This window comes from Arachis duranensis, chromosome 1, assembly GCF_000817695.3.
Source record: "Arachis duranensis cultivar V14167 chromosome 1, aradu.V14167.gnm2.J7QH, whole genome shotgun sequence".
Taxonomy (NCBI): Eukaryota; Viridiplantae; Streptophyta; class Magnoliopsida; order Fabales; family Fabaceae; genus Arachis; species Arachis duranensis.
The window spans coordinates 63583396-63600870 of record NC_029772.3 but is presented as its reverse complement, the minus strand read 5'-3'; the positions used below and the strand labels follow the sequence as shown (position 1 = coordinate 63600870).

The 17475-nt window shown below is 39.6% G+C and overlaps 1 non-coding gene across 1 annotated transcript; it reads right to left on the bottom strand.

Moving 5' to 3' along the window:
- Positions 1 to 284: 284 nt before the first annotated feature.
- Positions 285 to 392, bottom strand: LOC127743188 (small nucleolar RNA R71). Its single transcript, XR_008004545.1, has one exon. It is a non-coding gene; the product is annotated as a small nucleolar RNA R71 (small nucleolar RNA).
- Positions 393 to 17475: the final 17083 nt, after the last annotated feature.

Below are 17475 nucleotides of genomic sequence, written 5' to 3'. Positions count from 1 at the left end.
TTGAGCTAAAGCCTCAATTAGTTTCTCTGATGCAACAGAATTGCAAGTTTTATGAACTTCCATCAGAAGATCCTTTTCAATTCTTAACTGAATTCTTGCAGATCTGTGATACTGTTAAGACCAATGGGGTTGATCCCGAGGTCTACAGGCTTATGCTTTTCCCTTTTACTGTAAGAGACAGAGCTAGAGTATGGTTGGACTCTTAACCTAAAGACAGCCTGAACTCTTGGGATAAGCTGGTCACGGCTTTCTTAGCCAAGTTCTTTCCTCCTCAAAAGTTGAGTAAGCTTAGAGTGGATGTTCAAACCTTTAGATAGAAAGAAGGTGAATCCCTCTATGAAGCTTGGGAGAGATATAAGCAACTGACCAAAAAGTGTCCTTCTGACATGCTTTCAGAATGGACCATCCTGGATATATTCTATGATGGTCTGTCTGAATTATCTAAGATGTCATTGGACCATTCTGCAGGTGGATCTATTCACCTGAAGAAAATTCCTGCAGAAGCTCAAGAACTCATTGACATGGTTGCAAATAACTAGTTCATATACACTTCTGAAAGGAATCCTGTGAATAATGGGATGCCTCAGAGGAAGGGAGTTCTTGAAATTGATGCTCTGAATGCCATATTGGCTCAGAACAAAATTTTGACTCAACTAGTCAATATGATTTCTCAGAGTCTGAATGGATTGCAAAATGCATCCAACGGTATAAAGAGGCATCTTCTGAAGAAGAAGCCTATGATCCTGAGAACCCTGTAATAGTTTAGGTGAATTACATGGGTGAAGCCTATGGAAACACCTATAATCCCTCATGGAGAAATCATCCAAATTTCTCATGGAATGATCAACAAAAGCCTCAACAAGGCTTTAATAATGGTGGAAGAAACAGGTTTAGCAATAGCAAGCGTTTTCCATCATCCTCTCAGCAACAGATAAAGAATTCTGAGTAGAGTCCCTCTAACTTAGCAAACATAGTCTCTGATCTATCTAAGGCCACTCTAAGTTTCATGAATGAAACTATGTCCTCCATTAGGAATTTGGAGGCATAAGTGGGCCAGCTGAGTAAAAGAGTCACTGAAACTCCTCCTAGTACTCTCCCAAGCAATACAGACGAGAACCCAAAAAGAGAGTGCAAGGCCTTAACCATTGACGATCTAATTTTCTATCGGTAAATAATTTCACAAAAATATAATCGCGTTGTAAGTATAGTTTCTAAACCAATAGAAAATTCTTTCGTACAAAACATTTGGTTGTCACAAGTAACAAACCCAATAAAATTTATAAACCGAAGTATTCAAATCTCGGGTCGTCTTCTCAAGGGATTGCAGGGAAGTATGATTTATTATTGGTTATGAAAAACAGTATTTTTGGGTTTTTGAAAGGTTTGAACAAGAGAAAAAAATTGCAGGAATTTATAAATCAATAGCTAAGAAAACTCTTGGCAAAGTATGAAAATTAGAAGTCCTATCCTAGTTATCCTTATCAATGGTGATGAGAATTATATTTTTACTCCCATTAAGTCAACCTCTAACTATGAAGGTAAGTCAAGTGGATAAATCAATTTAACACCTAAAGTCCAAGTATGTCTGAAATACCTCAAATATTAATAAAAGAAATCAAATCCAACATGAAAAAGTTCATAAGTCAAATTGGGAAAATAAAAGGAACATTAAACCTGGAAATTCAGAAGAAGAAATCCTAAATCCTTTAAAAAGAATCCTAATCCTGAAATCTAAGAGAGAGGAGAGAACCTCTCTCTCTAAAAACTACATCTAAACCTAAAATTGTGTGTATGATCTGATATCTTGAGTCTCTGTATGTTCCCTGACTTTAAGCTGTGTTTCTGGGCCAAAATCTGGATCAAAACGCGGCCCAAAATCATCTCCAGCGTTTCCTGAATTTTCTACAGATCGCGCATGTCACGCGTACGCGTCAGTCACGTGTACGCGTCGTTTGACGATTTTCCTCTCCACACGTGCGCGTCAGGCACGTGCTCACATCGTTTGCGCAAACTCCAATCTATGCGTACGCGTCAGGCAAGCATACGCGTCGCTGTGATTTTGTCCAAATCACACGCACGCGTCAGCCATGCATGCGCGTCACTGTTCGCTAGTTGTCTCCTTTATTTCTTGTGCTCCTTCCATTCTTGCAAGCTTCCTCACCATTCTCTAAGCCATTCCTGCCCTATGAATCCTGAAACACTTAATCGCACGAATCATGGCATCGAATGGTATAAAGGGGAATTAAAATACGTAATTAAAAGATCTCTAGGAAGCAAGTGTTCAACCATAGAACTAAACTAGGAAGGAATTGTAAAATCATGTAGATCATATGAATAAGTGGGCAAGAATTTGATAAAAAAATCACTCAATTAAACACAATATAAACCATAAAATAGTGGTTTATCAACCTTGCTTGGTGTGGCCAAATGCACAGAGGAGGATGAGGACGTAAATCCCAGTGAGGAGGACCTCCTGGGACGTCCTCTGAACAACAAGGAGTTCCCAACTGAGGAACCTAAGGAATCTGAGGCTCACCTAGAGACCATAGAGATTCCATTGAACCTCCTTTTACCATTCATGAGCTCTGATGACTATTCATCTTCTGAAGAAGATGAAGACATTATTGAAGGACAAGTTGCCCAGTATTTAGGAACAATCATGAAGCTGAATGCCAAGCTATTTGGTAATGAGACTTGGGAGGATGAGCCTCCATTGCTTATTAATAAACTGAATACCTGGGTTCATCACACTTTACCTCAAAAGAAACAGGATCCTGGTAAATTCCTAATTCCCTGTACCATAGGCACCATGACCTTTGAGAAGGCTCTGTGTGACCTGGGGTCAGGCATAAATTTAATGCCACTCTCTATAATGGAGAAACTGGGAATCTTTGAGGTAGAGGCTACCACATTCTCATTAGAGATGGCAGACAAATCCATGAAAAAGGCTTATGGACAAGTAGAGGACGTGCTAGTAAAGGTCAAAGGCCTTTACATCCCTGCTGATTTCATAATCCTAGACACTGGGAAGGATGAGGATGAATCCATCATCCTTGGAAGACCCTTCCTAGCCACAGCAAAAGCTGTGATTGATATGGACAGAGGAGAGTTGGTTCTTTAACTGAATGAGGACTACCTTGTGTTTAAAACTCAAGGATCTCTCTCTGTAACCATGGAGAGGAAACAAGAAAAGCTTCTCTCACTGCAGAGTCAATCAAAGCCCCCACAGTCAAACTCTAAGTTTGGTGTTGGGAGGCCACAACCAAACTCTAAGTTTGGTGTTGAATCCCCACATTCAAACTCTAAGTTTGGTGTTAGGAGGTCCCAATAATGCTCTGAATATCTGTGAGGCTCCATGAGAGCTCACTGTCAAGCTATTGACATTAAAGAAGCGCTTATTAGGAGGCAACCCAATTTTATTTATCTATGTATTTTTCTTTTTTTTTAGGTTGATGATCATGTGGAGTCACAAAAACAATTACAAAAATTCAAGAAAAATAAAAAATAGCATTAAAAATAGCACACCCTGGAGGAGGAACTTACTGGCATTTAAACTCCATTAAGGGTAGCAGAATGGGTGTTTAACGCCCAGTCTGGCACCATTCTAGGTGTTAAACGCCAGAAACAAGCACCAGATTGGCGTTAAACGCCAGAAAGAAGCTATAATCTGGCGTTAAACGCCAGAAACAGGTTGCAGCCTAGCGTTTAACACCAGGAAATGAATAAAAGCTGACGTTTAACGCCAGAAACAAGCAGCAGTATGGTGTTAAACGCCAGGATTGCATAGCAAGGGCATTTTGTACGCCTAATAGGAGCAGGGATGCAATCCTTGACCCCTCAGGATCTGTAGACCCCACAGGATCCCCACCTACCCTAGAAACCTAACCCTCCCCTCACCCCTATATAAACCCCTCACTACTCCTTCATATTCACACAACACAAACACATTTCCCCCCTCTTGGCCGAATTTACTTCTCACTCCATCTCATCTATTTTCTTCTTCTTCCCCTTCTTTCTTTCTTCTTTTGCTCGAGGACGAGCAAACCTTTTAAGTTTGGTGTCGTAAAAGCATTGCTTTTTATTTTTCCATAACCATTTATGGCACCTAAGGCCAGAGAAACCTCTAGAAAGAGGAAAGGAAAGACAAAAGCTTCCACCTCCGAGTCCTGGGAGATGGAGAGATTCATCTCAAAGGTCCATCAAGACCACTTCTATGAAGTTGTGGCCAAGAAGAAGGTGATCCCTGAGGTCCCTTTCATGCTCAAGAAAAATGAGTCTCTGGAGATCCGACATGAGATCCAAAGAAGAGGTTGGGAAGTTCTTACCAACCCCATTTAACAAGTCAGAATCTTAATGGTTCAAGAGTTCTATGCCAATGCATGGATCACTAGGAACCATGATCAAAGTATGAACCCGAATCCAAAGAATTAACTCTCAATGGTTTGGGGAAAATACTTAGATTTCAGTCCGGAAAATGTAAAGTTGGCGCTCCACTTGCCAATAATTCTTTAGTTATTTTGATTACCCACTACCCAACTCCCTTTTATCTTCTTGCAATTTATCACTCTTGCAATTTACATTCTATTTTCAATTACTTGCAATTTACTTTTCTGCTCTTCACAATTCTACCCTTTTACTTTCTTGCAATTTATCTTTAATGTCATTTAAGTTTCTTGCACTTTAAGTTTCAGTCATTTACTTTCATTTTCTATCTTCATTGCCATTCTCTAAATTCCTTGTTATTTAACTTTCTGCAATTACATTCAAGAATTAAAATCTCATGAAAACAAAACCATGTTTGCTCAACTAAACCACCATTTAACTAAAGTTACTTAATCTACCAATCTCCGTGGGATCGACCTCACTCCGGTGAGTTTTACTACTTGATACGATCCGGTATACTTGCCGGTTGCGCGTTAATACTTAACTTTTGCGTATCATGTTTTTGGCGCCGTTACCGGGGATTGGAAAAGATTAACAATGATTAAGTGAATGGTAGTTTAGATTGAGCATTTTTCTTTTCTTTGTCAACCCCACTAATTGTTTGATATTTTGTTTCACTAACTCTAACTTTACTATAGAAATAAAGTATTTCGGTTGTGTTGTTGGTTTGTGTTTGTTTCATGTCAGAGGCAAGGAGAGAAGTATCCACTACCTCTAATCTTGAAGATGAGAGAGCCCTCCAAAGACTAAGAAGAGAAGCAAGAGGAAAGAGGGTAATTGGTGAGGAAGAATCAGAAGAGGACCAAGTCATGGAGGACAACTTGCATAACACTCCTGAAGGTGTTGCCAACAATAATGGACCACCTAGAAGGGTGTTGGCCTCGTACACCATTCCTGATCCAAGGCATTGTGGGAGCAGCATTGTCACCCCAAATGTCCATGCCAATAACTACGAGTTAAAACCCCAACTCATCACTTTGGTACAAAATAATTGCTCTTGTGGAGAGGGCCTATTGAAGACCCAAATCAACACTTGTCTATTTTTCTGAGGATATGTGATACGGTGAAGACGAATGGAGTGCATCCGGACATTTACAAGTTGTTGATATTTTCATTCTCTTTGAGAGATAAGGCCACTCAATGGCTAGAGTCATTCCCCAAGGAAAGTATCAACAATTGGAATGATCTGGTGAGCAGATTTCTAGCCAAGTTTTACCCACCTAAAAAGATCATTAAGTTAAAGACAGAGGTTCAAACTTTCAGGCAAATGGAAGGGGAATCATTGTATGAAGCCTGGGAAAGATATAAGGCACTAATGAGAAGATGTCCACCTGACATGTTTAGTGATTAGGTCAAACTCCAAAATTTCTATGAAGGCTTGACTTTAGAAGCAAGGAAAGGGTTAGATTACTCATCAGGAGGATCACTCAACATGATGAAGACTGCTGAATAGGCTCAAGACCTCATTGAGATTGTTGCAAACAATCAATACTACTACTCATCAGAGAGGCATCACAACTCAACCCCAAAGAAAAGTGTGATGGAGCTTGAAGGTGTTGACGCTATATTGGCACAGAATAAGTTAAGGCACCAATAAATCCAGTAGCAAATGGAAATAATGGCAAAAAGAATAGATGGCCTCCAACTAGCATCAGTAAGCACCACAAGTCAACCTTCAGTTGAATGGGGCCAAGGTAAAGGAGGCGATGTTGAGCAACAAGAAGAACAAGTTCAATACATACAGAATGCCTCAAATTTTTCTCAAAATGAATTCCATGGTGATACATACAACTCATCCTTGAGGAACCACCCCAACTTGAAGTAGGGGGAGAATCAAAATCATTGGCAAAAGAACAACAACTCCAACCATGCCCGCAATACAAATAACCAAAATCATTCTTCTAACAACACTAACCAATACAAGAAACCACAAAATACATACCAACCACCTCACAACAACCCACAAACTCATTAAAATAACTTCTCCGCACCAACATCCAACTCACAAAGCTACCACCCCATCTCTCCAAATAACTTCTAGCAACAACAATCACCCCCATCATATCACCAATTGACCATCATGAATATAGAATCTCGAGTCTTGAGGCAGCCTTACAAACACTTGCCCAAAACACACAATCAATTGCTCAGACCAATCAAACCTTGATTAAGGGACAAGATAGATATGAGGCTACCATGAGGAACCTCGAGCGGCAAGTGGGACAGTTGGCCAAACAAGTTGAACGGCCAACCAATGTTATCCCAAGCGATACAATCCCTAAGCCAAGGGAAGAATGTAAAGCTCTACAGTTGAGGAGTGGCAAGATGGTTGGAGAAGACTCCAACATGGAAGCAACAAAGCCCAAGGAGCAAGACACAATAGACAAGCAAAAGGATGAAGTGGCATCAACGTCCAAAAAGAGAAAAAAAAGTGTGGAGCCACATAGCAAGGTGCAAATTCAAGATGGCAATACCAATAACAAGGCGAAATTGAAGTCACAACAAGAGGACAGGAATGAACGAGTAAAAGCTTATGTACCCAAGCTACCCTACCACACCAGGATACACAAAGGAACAAAGGACCAACAATTCCCAAAATTTTTGGAAATCTTTAAGAAACTTGAGATCAACATTCCTTTGGCCGAAGCTTTGGAGCAAATGTCGTTATATGCAAAGTTTCTTAAAGAATTGATCACCAAGAAGAGAAGCTGGCAGGAGAAAGAAACTGTGGTTCTTACTCAAGAGTGTAGTGCCATCATTAAAAAGGGACTTCCACCAAAGCTCAAAGATCCAGGCAGCTTCCTCAAACCATGCACAATTGGAAACATGGCCATTGATAAATCACTTTGTGACCTGGGAGCAAGCATCAACTTAATGCCATCATTAAAAAGGGACTTCCACCAAAGCTCAAAGATCTAGGTAGCTTCCTCATACCATGCACAATTGGGAACATGGCCATTGACAAATCACTTTGTGACCTAGGAGCAAGCATCAACTTAATGCCTTTTACCATGATGAAGAAAATGATGATAGAAGAGCTTAAACCCACAAGGATGTCACTCCAGCTTGCTGATAGATCCATCAAAATACCAAATAGAGTAGTAGAGAATCTCTTGGTGAAAGTGGGAAATTTTATATTCCCAACCGATTTTGTGGTCCTAGATATGGATGAATAAGGGAATAATTCAGTTATTCTTGGTAGACCCTTTTTGGCCACTGCTAGAACAATCATTGACATGGAAAAGGGGGAGATGATCTTCAGAGTACATGATGAGCAAATGACCATAAATGTCTTTAAGGCAATGCAATATCCTGCTGAGAAAGAGAGTTACATGAGGATTGATGTGGTAGATTCCTTGGTTGATGAAGTATTTGAAGCAAACCATCAAGTGAATCAAGAGGAAGACCAAGACATACAAGAGCAAGAGGTGGAAGAAATACAAGCACCAAAGGAACCAATTAAAATTAAGAAAGAAAAAGCACCACAACAAGAATTGAAACCTCTATCCCCTCATCTTAAATATGCATTCCTTGGTGAGAAGGACAATCTCCCAGTGATAATCAACTCTACATTAAGTGCAGAGGAAGAAGAAAAACTCCTTGTAGTATTGAGAACTCACAAGGATGCATTGGGGTGTACCATTGATGACTTGAAAGGCATAAGCCCTGCCATCTTCATGCACAAAATACTCTTGGAAGAAAATTCTAAACAAGTGGTACAACCCCAGAGAAGGTTGAATCCCATAATGAAGGAGGTTGTTCAAAAGGAAGTGATGAAACTATGTGAAGCTGGGATCATTTACCCTATCTCTGACAGGCCATGGGTTAGCCCAGTGCAAGTGATGCCCAAGAAAGGTGGCATGACTGTCATTGTCAATGAGAAGAATGAGCTCATTCCCACAAGAACAGTGACAGGGTGGAGAAAGTGTATTGACTATAGGAAGCTGAATGATACCACACGAAAGGATCACTTTCCCCTCCTTTTCATTGACCAAATGCTTGAAAGGCTAGCTGGCCATGCCTACTATTATTTTCTTGATGGATATTCTGGCTACAACCAAATAGTGGTTGACCCTATGGACCAAGAGAAGACATCCTTCACTTGCCCCTTTGGAGTCTTTGCATACAGAAGAATGCCATTCGGATTATGTAATGCTCCAGCTACATTTCAGAGATGCATGCTATCAATATTCTCAGACATGGTAGAAAAATTTATTGAAGTCTTTATGGATGACTTCTCTATTTTTGGTGATTCTTTCAATACTTGCTTGTACCATCTTACCCTAGTCTTGAAAAGATGCCAAGAAACCAATTTGGTTTTGAACTGGGAAAAGTGCCATTTCATGGTACCTGAAAGAATTGTTCTTGGTCACAAAATTTCAAGAAAGGGTATAGAGGTTGACAAGGCAAAATTAGAAATTATAGAAAAACTTCCTTTACTAATCAATGTGAAAGCTGTTAGAAGCTTCCTAGGGCATGCTAGGTTCTATAGAAGATTCATCAAAGATTTTCCAAAATAGAAAAACCACTCAGCAATCTGCTAGTGGTGAACAATCCGTTTTTCTTTGATGATGAGTGTAAACATGCCTTTGAGACTCTAAAAGCTAAACTCACCACAGCACCAATCATCACACCCCCAAGCTGGGGATTACCTTTTGAACTCATGTGTGATGCAAGTGAACTTGCAATTGGTGCTGGGCTTGGGCAAAGGAAGGATAAAAAGCACCATGTCATATATTATGCGAGCAAGGTATTGAATGAAGCTCAAAGAAATTACACCACAATAGAGAAAGAGTTACTAGCGTGGTGTATGCTTTTGATGAGTTTAGGTAATATTTGATAGGGTCTAAAATTTTGGTTTACACTGATCATGCTTCTCTTAAGTATTTGATGTCAAAACAAGATGCCAAACCAAGGTTAATTAGATGGATACTACTTCTACAAGAGTTTGACATTGAGATAAGGGACAGAAAAGGTAGTGAGAATCAAGTTGCTGACTATCTATCAAGACTGCCACAAGGGACAAGTCAAGATATCTCTCAACCAGTGAAAGAAAGTTTTCTAGATGAGCACATCTTGCAAATTCAACAAACTCCTTGGTTTGCAGACATGGCCAATTACAAAGCCGGGAGGAGCATTCCACAAGAATATACAAGACAATGAGTCAAAAAGCTACTACATGAGGCTAAGTTATTCTTGTGGGATGAACCATTTCTATTCAAAATATGCCCAGATGGAATGATTAGAAGATGTGTGCCGGAGGGTGAGATGAAGGATATACTATTGCATTGTCACAACTCAAGCTATGGTGGTCATTTTGGAGCTGAAAGAACTGCAGCAAAGGTGCTTCAAAGTGGATTCTACTGGCCTTCTATCTTCAAGGATGCTAGAGATTTTGTGAGCCATTGTAATGAGTGCCAAAGAGCAGGAGGCTTGACAAAGAAGAATGAGATGTCCCAGAAGTTCATTTTAGAGGTGGAGCTCTTTGATTTGTGGGGAATAGACTTTATGGGACCTTTTCCTCCATCCTACACATTCAAATATATTCTGGTGGCAGTGGAGTATGTTTCAAAATGGGTGGAAGGAATAGCCACCACTACATGTGATACCAATGTGGTATTGCAATTCCTAAGGAAAAACATCTTCACTAGGTTTGGAGTGCCGAAGGGACTCGTAAGTGATGGGGGAAGCCACTTATGCAATAAGCAATTGAATTCTCTCCTCCATAAATATGGAGTAACTCACAAAGTGGCCACACCCTATCACCCACAGACAAATGGGCAAGCTGAACTTGCAAACAGGGAGCTAAAGAGAACATTGGAGAAAACTGTGGGAGCAACAAGAAAGGATTGGGAAAGGAAGCTAGATGATGCACTTTGGGCATACAGGACAGCATTCAAAACCCCCATAGGAAGATCTCCATTTCAGCTAGTGTATAGGAAAGCATGCCATCTGCCTGTCGAGCTTGAACACAAGGCTTTTTGGGCCACTAAACTCTTGAATTTAGATGCTCAAGCAGCAGGAGAAAGGAGGCTACTACAACTCAATGAGTTGGAAGAGTTCAAACTTGAAGCCTATGAAAATGCCAAGATATACAAAGAAAGAGCAAAAAGGTGGCATGATAAGAAGATCTCTCCAAGAACATTTGAACCAGGACAAAAGGTGTTGCTCATCAACTCAAGACTGAAGATTTTCCCTAGAAAGCTAAGATCCAGATGGACTGGCCCAAACACCATCACTAGAGTGTCTCCTCATGGCTATGTGGAACTACTTGATGAAACCTTAGGAGAGACTTTCACAATCACTGGTCATAGAGTGAAACTTTACCTTGGTGGCCCCTGGAGCAAGGAAGAGAGTGTGCACTTGTTAACATAAGCAAGGGAGCTGCATTGTCAAGCTAAGGATAATAAACAAGCGCTTCATGGGAGGTAACCCATGCACAAGAGTTCTTTTTATTTTCATGCTTTAGTGATCAATAATGAGAGGTTGCATCAATTAGTTATCTCTTTTAAGCAACCCTTAGATTTAATTTTTGTTATTTTTTATTCATTTGCATTATGATCTCGTTGAAGTTTGTTAGCATAAGTCAAGACATTACAAGAATCTCAAGTTTTTGTAATTTTGTTGCAGGGAAGTGAAAGAAAGAAGTGATGGAGAATCTTGGAAGAGGAGTTCACAGACACACACAAGGAAAAGGTAGTCACATGTGCCTTGGGTTTTGTGCATTGGGAAGAGCCACTCAACATGCACTAGCTAGAAGATTCACGCATCCCATGACTTGACCAAACCGTTAAGACAATTCCTCCACCATTTAAAGTGACGTGAATTCCCTCCAACAACAACAATGAAACTTCACCTTACATTCACCTCTATATATATAGACCACTCACCATCACCATACTTCACCAATACACTCATCTGAATCATCTCACGTACTCACTCTTCTTCACAATCTTTCTCAAGCTTGCATTTCTTACCTTGTGAACCTATCCTTCTAAGCCTCACTCCAACATTTTTTTGTATGCTTGAGGACAAGCATTCCTCTAAGTTTGGTGTTGCATTCAGCCATTACAATTGAAATTCAATGGCCTCATCATTAGGAGCTAAGAAAGGGAAAGACAAGCAACCCATATAGGAGCAACCCACATTTGATGAGAGAAAGTTCAAATCCAAACACCATGAGCACATCTTTAATTGGATGATAAGCAAAGATATTGTCCCGGATGTACCTTTCTAGCTAAGAAAGGAGGAACACCGGGAGATACAAGAAGTGATTAGAAAAAGGAGATGGGAGCTTCTCTGTAATCAACCTCAAATTTTAAGTATGCCTCTCATCCCTGAGTTCTATGCAAATGTCGTAAATAAATTTGATGATGAAGAACCATACTCAAGCTATGTAAGAGGGGTGGTGGTCGACTTTAGCCCAGACACCATCAATAGGGTGCTAAAGACCAAGCCAAAATGGTTTAAGCAACCTAGCTATGATGAGAGGGTTAAATATGACCCAAGATGTGAAGATGTGCTAAGTGACTTGTGCAAAGTGGGCACAGACTAGGTGTTGGACTCATAAAGACAACCACTCAAATTTAGAAGAGGTGATCTCATACCACAAGCCAAAGGATGGCATGACATAGTAAGAATATCATTAATTTCTACCTCAAACAACTCGGAGGTGACAGTAATCAGAGCGATAATGATCCACTGCATAATGAAAAGAGGGGAGATCAATGTGGGAGAAGTTATAGCCAAGAACATTGTTGACATAGCTGAGAAGGTCAAACAAGACAGTTGGCTAGGATATCCTAGTACTATTTTACGCTTATTTGAAGAAGCTGGAGTGCCTCTTGAAGAATTTGAAGATACGGACTTGGTGTCCATTGGGAAACCTATCACCAAGGAAAGATTGGAGTATGCCACCACAGTCCAATTGGAGAGGCAACCTCTAGCAAGAAGAAAGAAGAGGAAGGAAGCAAGACAAGAGGAGGAGCAAGAAGACATGGAAGAACCAAGTGCTTTGAACATGAACCAACTTCAAGCGGCTTTGGAAGGAATCTCTGGGCCATACTCACAAATTCAAAGAAGCCAAGAGGAACAAGCTCAACAACAAAGGGACCTTTGGCAATTGATGGATCAACAAAGAGGACTTCAAGCTCAATTGATGGATCAGCAAAGGGAATTTCAAAAGCACATGATGGAACAAGAACAAGAACAATATGCCAAAATGTATGAAGCCATCAACAACACAGCTGCTAAACACGAAAGATCTATGGAGAAGGTAATACAAGAACATGCTCAGTTAAGGATAGAGCAAGCTCAGCAAAGGGAGCTCCTCCATAGGATGGATGGTAGACAAGACACCTTTCACAGGGAATTCAATGAAAATAGAATGTTCAAGGAGGCCAGAAATAGAGATAGAATTGAATATGATATGAGCACTCAAGAAAAACTCAGTTACATCTGTGGAACGCTTCTAGCTCTCAACCCACAAATTCAAACATTTAATGAAGCCCACAAGTTATTAGAAGAGCAGGAGATTGCAAGGGTGAAATTCAATATTCAAAGGCTGAAAGAGAAGATGGTAAGCTCAGGGATATGTAGAGCAGAGGACTCAACAACAACACAACAAAGAGAAGTAAGAAAGAAGAAAAGGGAGGATCCAAAGGACAAAGGTAAACAAGGAGAATCAAGCAAAGGAAAGGGACATAAAGCTTAAAGGTGGTGAAGTTCTTTTAGTATTTTAAAAAATAAAGAAGATGTATATCTGAAACATGATATACCTTCTAAGCTGTTCTCTTTTACAATATGCATTTTCATGTTTACTCTATGTATCACTCATATGCTTGGAATGTATGCTTGTCTTAAGTACTTTTACTTGCTAATGGAATAAAAGATGTGGTTTGAACAAAAACAGAGAGGAACCTTGCTTAGAAAGAATAAGGTTGTCCTACAAAAGTGCTAGTATATTTGCTTTCATTGTGAACGAATCAGAGCTCAAGAAATTAAAAGGAGTTAAGATGCTTGCTTACACAAGGCTAGTTGGTTAAGGGTTACAAGACTTAAAAAGTTAGAGGCACAAAATCCTTGACAATAGAAAAAAAATAAATAAGGAAAACAAAGAACACAGAATGAAAAGCTAGGCATCAATGACAAAATTTGGATATGTGTCTATGGTGATTGATGTTAGGAGACATACTTGGGCTAGTAAATCCGAGGGGTGCTTCATCACCCGGTAACTTGAGTTAACTAACTCGGGATTATCGATTGAAAACTCACATTCAAGAATAGCTCTATAACAGAACATTTAGCAACCTAAAGAGGTGCTGGACACCACTATCCAAATAGAATCTCAAAGTTATATGCATGTGATTGAATGTGTTAAGGAGAGATGCTTGAGTTAGTAAATCTTTAAGAGTGTTTCAACACTTAACAACTTAAACCAACTGGTTTGGGATTGTTGATTGAAAGCTTATGCTAAAGAGCCACCTTAAGACAAGATTTTTAGCTCAATTGAAACAAAGGAAACTTGAAAAAGGAAAAGAGAAGCAGAGAAAAGAATAGTTGAGGATTATATGCTAAGGTGTGAAAAAGGAGTCTAGTGAATCTAACCAGTCTAGTATTGAAGCAAGCATTTTAACTAAAGAAGTAGAATTAGCCTTGATCATTTGCATTAAACAAATGACTACACAAATGAGGAAGGCACATTTCATGAAAGAAGCTTTTCTCTATTAAGATATTCAATTCTTGCATCTTAAGTTCTTTTGTCAAATTCTTTTATCTCTTGCTTGAGAACAAGCAACATTTTAAGTTTGGTGTTGTGATGCATTCGCATATTTGCTATTTTAGCTAGTTAGTTTAGTTAGTTTTAGCTTAATTTCATTCCTTATTATTAGAATAAACAAGTAATTGTGTGAGTTTTCTCTCCATGCATTCATGAACCAAGAACTAGGTGAAATGTGGCATAATTCATGCAAATAATTCAAGAAGTTTACAAATGAATTAGTGTGAATGAATCTCTTGAAATTCGTTGTATAGAATGGCAAAACTTGTAAGCAAATTGTTTGGTTGATGATAGGTGAGGCAAAGAAGGCAATGGAGCAAGAATTGGAGCAAGAAAGCTTAGGAATATAGCAAGCTTGGCAAGGAGGAAGAGACTTGCACGTTGCCAACGTGCATTATTGCTTGAGTGTTTGGCAATAATGCCAGCAGCGCTGGAAGGTGAATTTGAAGCCTCAAGCACGTTGCCAACTTGAATTTACATTGATGTGTTTGGCAACAACTCAAGGAAGCTTTGGATGGTGATTCCAAGCCTCAAACACGTTGCCAACTTGGAGTCACATTGGCATGTTCGGCAACAATGCAAGGCAACCCGGGATGATGAGTTTGAAGGCTTGAGCACGTTGCCAACATTGAGTTCCAAAGGCGTGTTCAATGACAATGCCAGGAAGCTTGACAAGGAGGATGAAGTTAGCACATTGCTAACTTGGAGTTATGAGGGGCGTGTTTGGGGACAACACTGGCAAGCACGCAGCAAGAAAGCTAGGCCAAGGAGGAGATCATGGGCGTTGCCAACCCCAGGAAGAGCTGGCGTGTTCCATGACAACACCACCAGCAACGCAGCAAGAAAGCTTAGTGCCATCAAGAGCTCGAGAGCATTGCCAAGCTTGGGATGAACTAGCGTGTTCCTTGACAACGCCACCAACAACGTAGCAAGCAAAGTAAGAGTTTAGGCCAACCAAGAGCTCAAGCATGTTGTTGCCTTGAGAATGAACTAGAGTGTTCATCAACAATGCCCAACAATGCAAGGCAGCCCTGGAGAGTGATATTGGGCGTTGCCAACTTGGAAGAAAGGGTGCGTGTTCACCAACAACTCCAACAAAGTTGGCAGCTTGACCTTACCTTCTTCAAGGATGCATAACTTGAGCTACAGAGATCCAATTTGAGTGCTTCCAGTTGCGTTGGAAAGCTAACATTCATAGTGTTTCAACCATATATAATAGTTTATAGTTTAGCATTTAATGGAAGCTCAAATCAGAGTCATCTTTAGGCCCAAAAATAAGAATATGAAGATTGAAACTCAAGGAAGCATGAATGAGCCAAGGAAGGTTGAGCACGTTGCCAAGGCAAGGAAGAGAAGGCGTGTTCCTTGGCAACACTAGCAATAATGCCAAGGCCAAGAATTTGGGCTAAGGGAGTTCACTAGCACGTTGCCAACGTGCTGTGAACTAGCGTGTTTGGTAAAAACGCCCATAACCAAGGCAACTTGACCTTGCCTTCTTCAATAGAGCATAACTTGAGCTAGAAAGATCCAATTGAGATGACCCCAAGTGCATTGGAAAGAAGACATTCTAAGCTTTCCAATGATATATAATAGTTTATATTGAAGCAAAGGATTGAAGCTCAAAGTTCAGGCAACATCAAGTATGAAAAGTGAAGCTAAGAAGGAAGAATGAGCCAAGTGTTTGGCAACAACTTGGGCTAGCAACGCCCAATCACCAAGCTCCCAGCCCAGGAAATGCAATAGCACATTGCCAACGTGCAATAAGGTTGGCGTGTTTGCCAGTAACGCCCAACCAATGGACCAAAAGCAATGTAAATGAGCTCTACTTCCTCTGTTTGGCAACACTTATTCCATTGAGCCAAGAATTCAACAACGGTAAAGCCCACATTGCTAACCCAATTGAAGATCTCTAAATGAGTTTTAGGAGTAGTATAAATAGATAGGAGTTTTGTACTTTTGGAGATTACACTTTTACACTTTTTAGACTTTTACACTTTTTACATCATTTTAGTTACTTCCACTACACTTTTACTTTGCTTGGTACTACACTTCCATTGGGAAGCATAGCAGAGAAGAATTTTGTTTTGATTAGCAACATGGAATTTTTGTTTTAAGAACTTCTTCTTCTTCTTCATTCTTCTTTCTTTTCCACACTTAGCTTTAATGTCTATTTTTGCACTTGTTGTTGAATTTAGAGCAATGATTCACTAAACCCCATTTTCATTAGGGGGAAGAGCTCTGTTTGTTTGAATGAATTGATAATTCTCTTTCACCTTCTCAATTCAAGTGGTTCATCCAAGAGAAAACTTTTGTTCTTCAAAGATTCAATCACCATCGAGAGAGGGGTTGAATCTATATGAATTGTGTGGTGAACTTGAGAAATGAGCTACATAATTCAATTTAGAGTTCATCCTCTCATGATTTCCTTGATTAATACACTTTGGGTTGGTATGTGAGATGTAACCACCCTTAGTTGAGATCCTGGAAGTTATGTGGCATAAAGGATTAGCAAATTGAACTTCATCTCTTCTCATGAATAATTAGATCACGAGAGTGGCAATTGGTTGTGTTGAGAGAAATCGAGTTACCAAGAGATTGGAACTCAATTACCTACAATCTACCATGGATCTATACCCATGATTGAAAAGGAAATGATCAACATCAATTCATGAGAATTTGCATCTCTGATCCCTAATGATCCCTTCCATCATTAATTCTCATTTTAATTGTTCTTTAGTTATTTTGATTACCCACTACCCAACTCCCTTCTATCTTCTTGCAATTTATCATTCTTGCCATTTACATTCTGTTTTCAATTACTTGCAATTTACTTTTCTGCTCTTCACAATTCTGCCCTCTTACTTTCTTGCAATTTATCTTTAAAGTCATTTAAGTTTCTTGCACTTTAAGTTTCAGTCATTTACTTTCATTTTCTATCTTCATTGCCATTCTCTAAATTCCTTGTTATTTAACTTTCTGCAATTACATTCAAGAATTAAAATCTCATGAAAACAAAACCATGTTTGCTTAACTAAACCACCATTTAACTAAAGTTGCTTAATCTACTAATCTCCGTGGGATTGACCTCACTCCGGTGAGTTTTACTACTTGATACGATCCGGTATACTTGCCGGTTGCGCGTTAATACTTAATTTTCGCGTATCAGTAGGTTGCATGTTAGTTAGAATTTGTACATATTTTTACCACTTCTTTCTTATTAGGACTACTTGGTTATGGTGATAATTTCTTTTCCA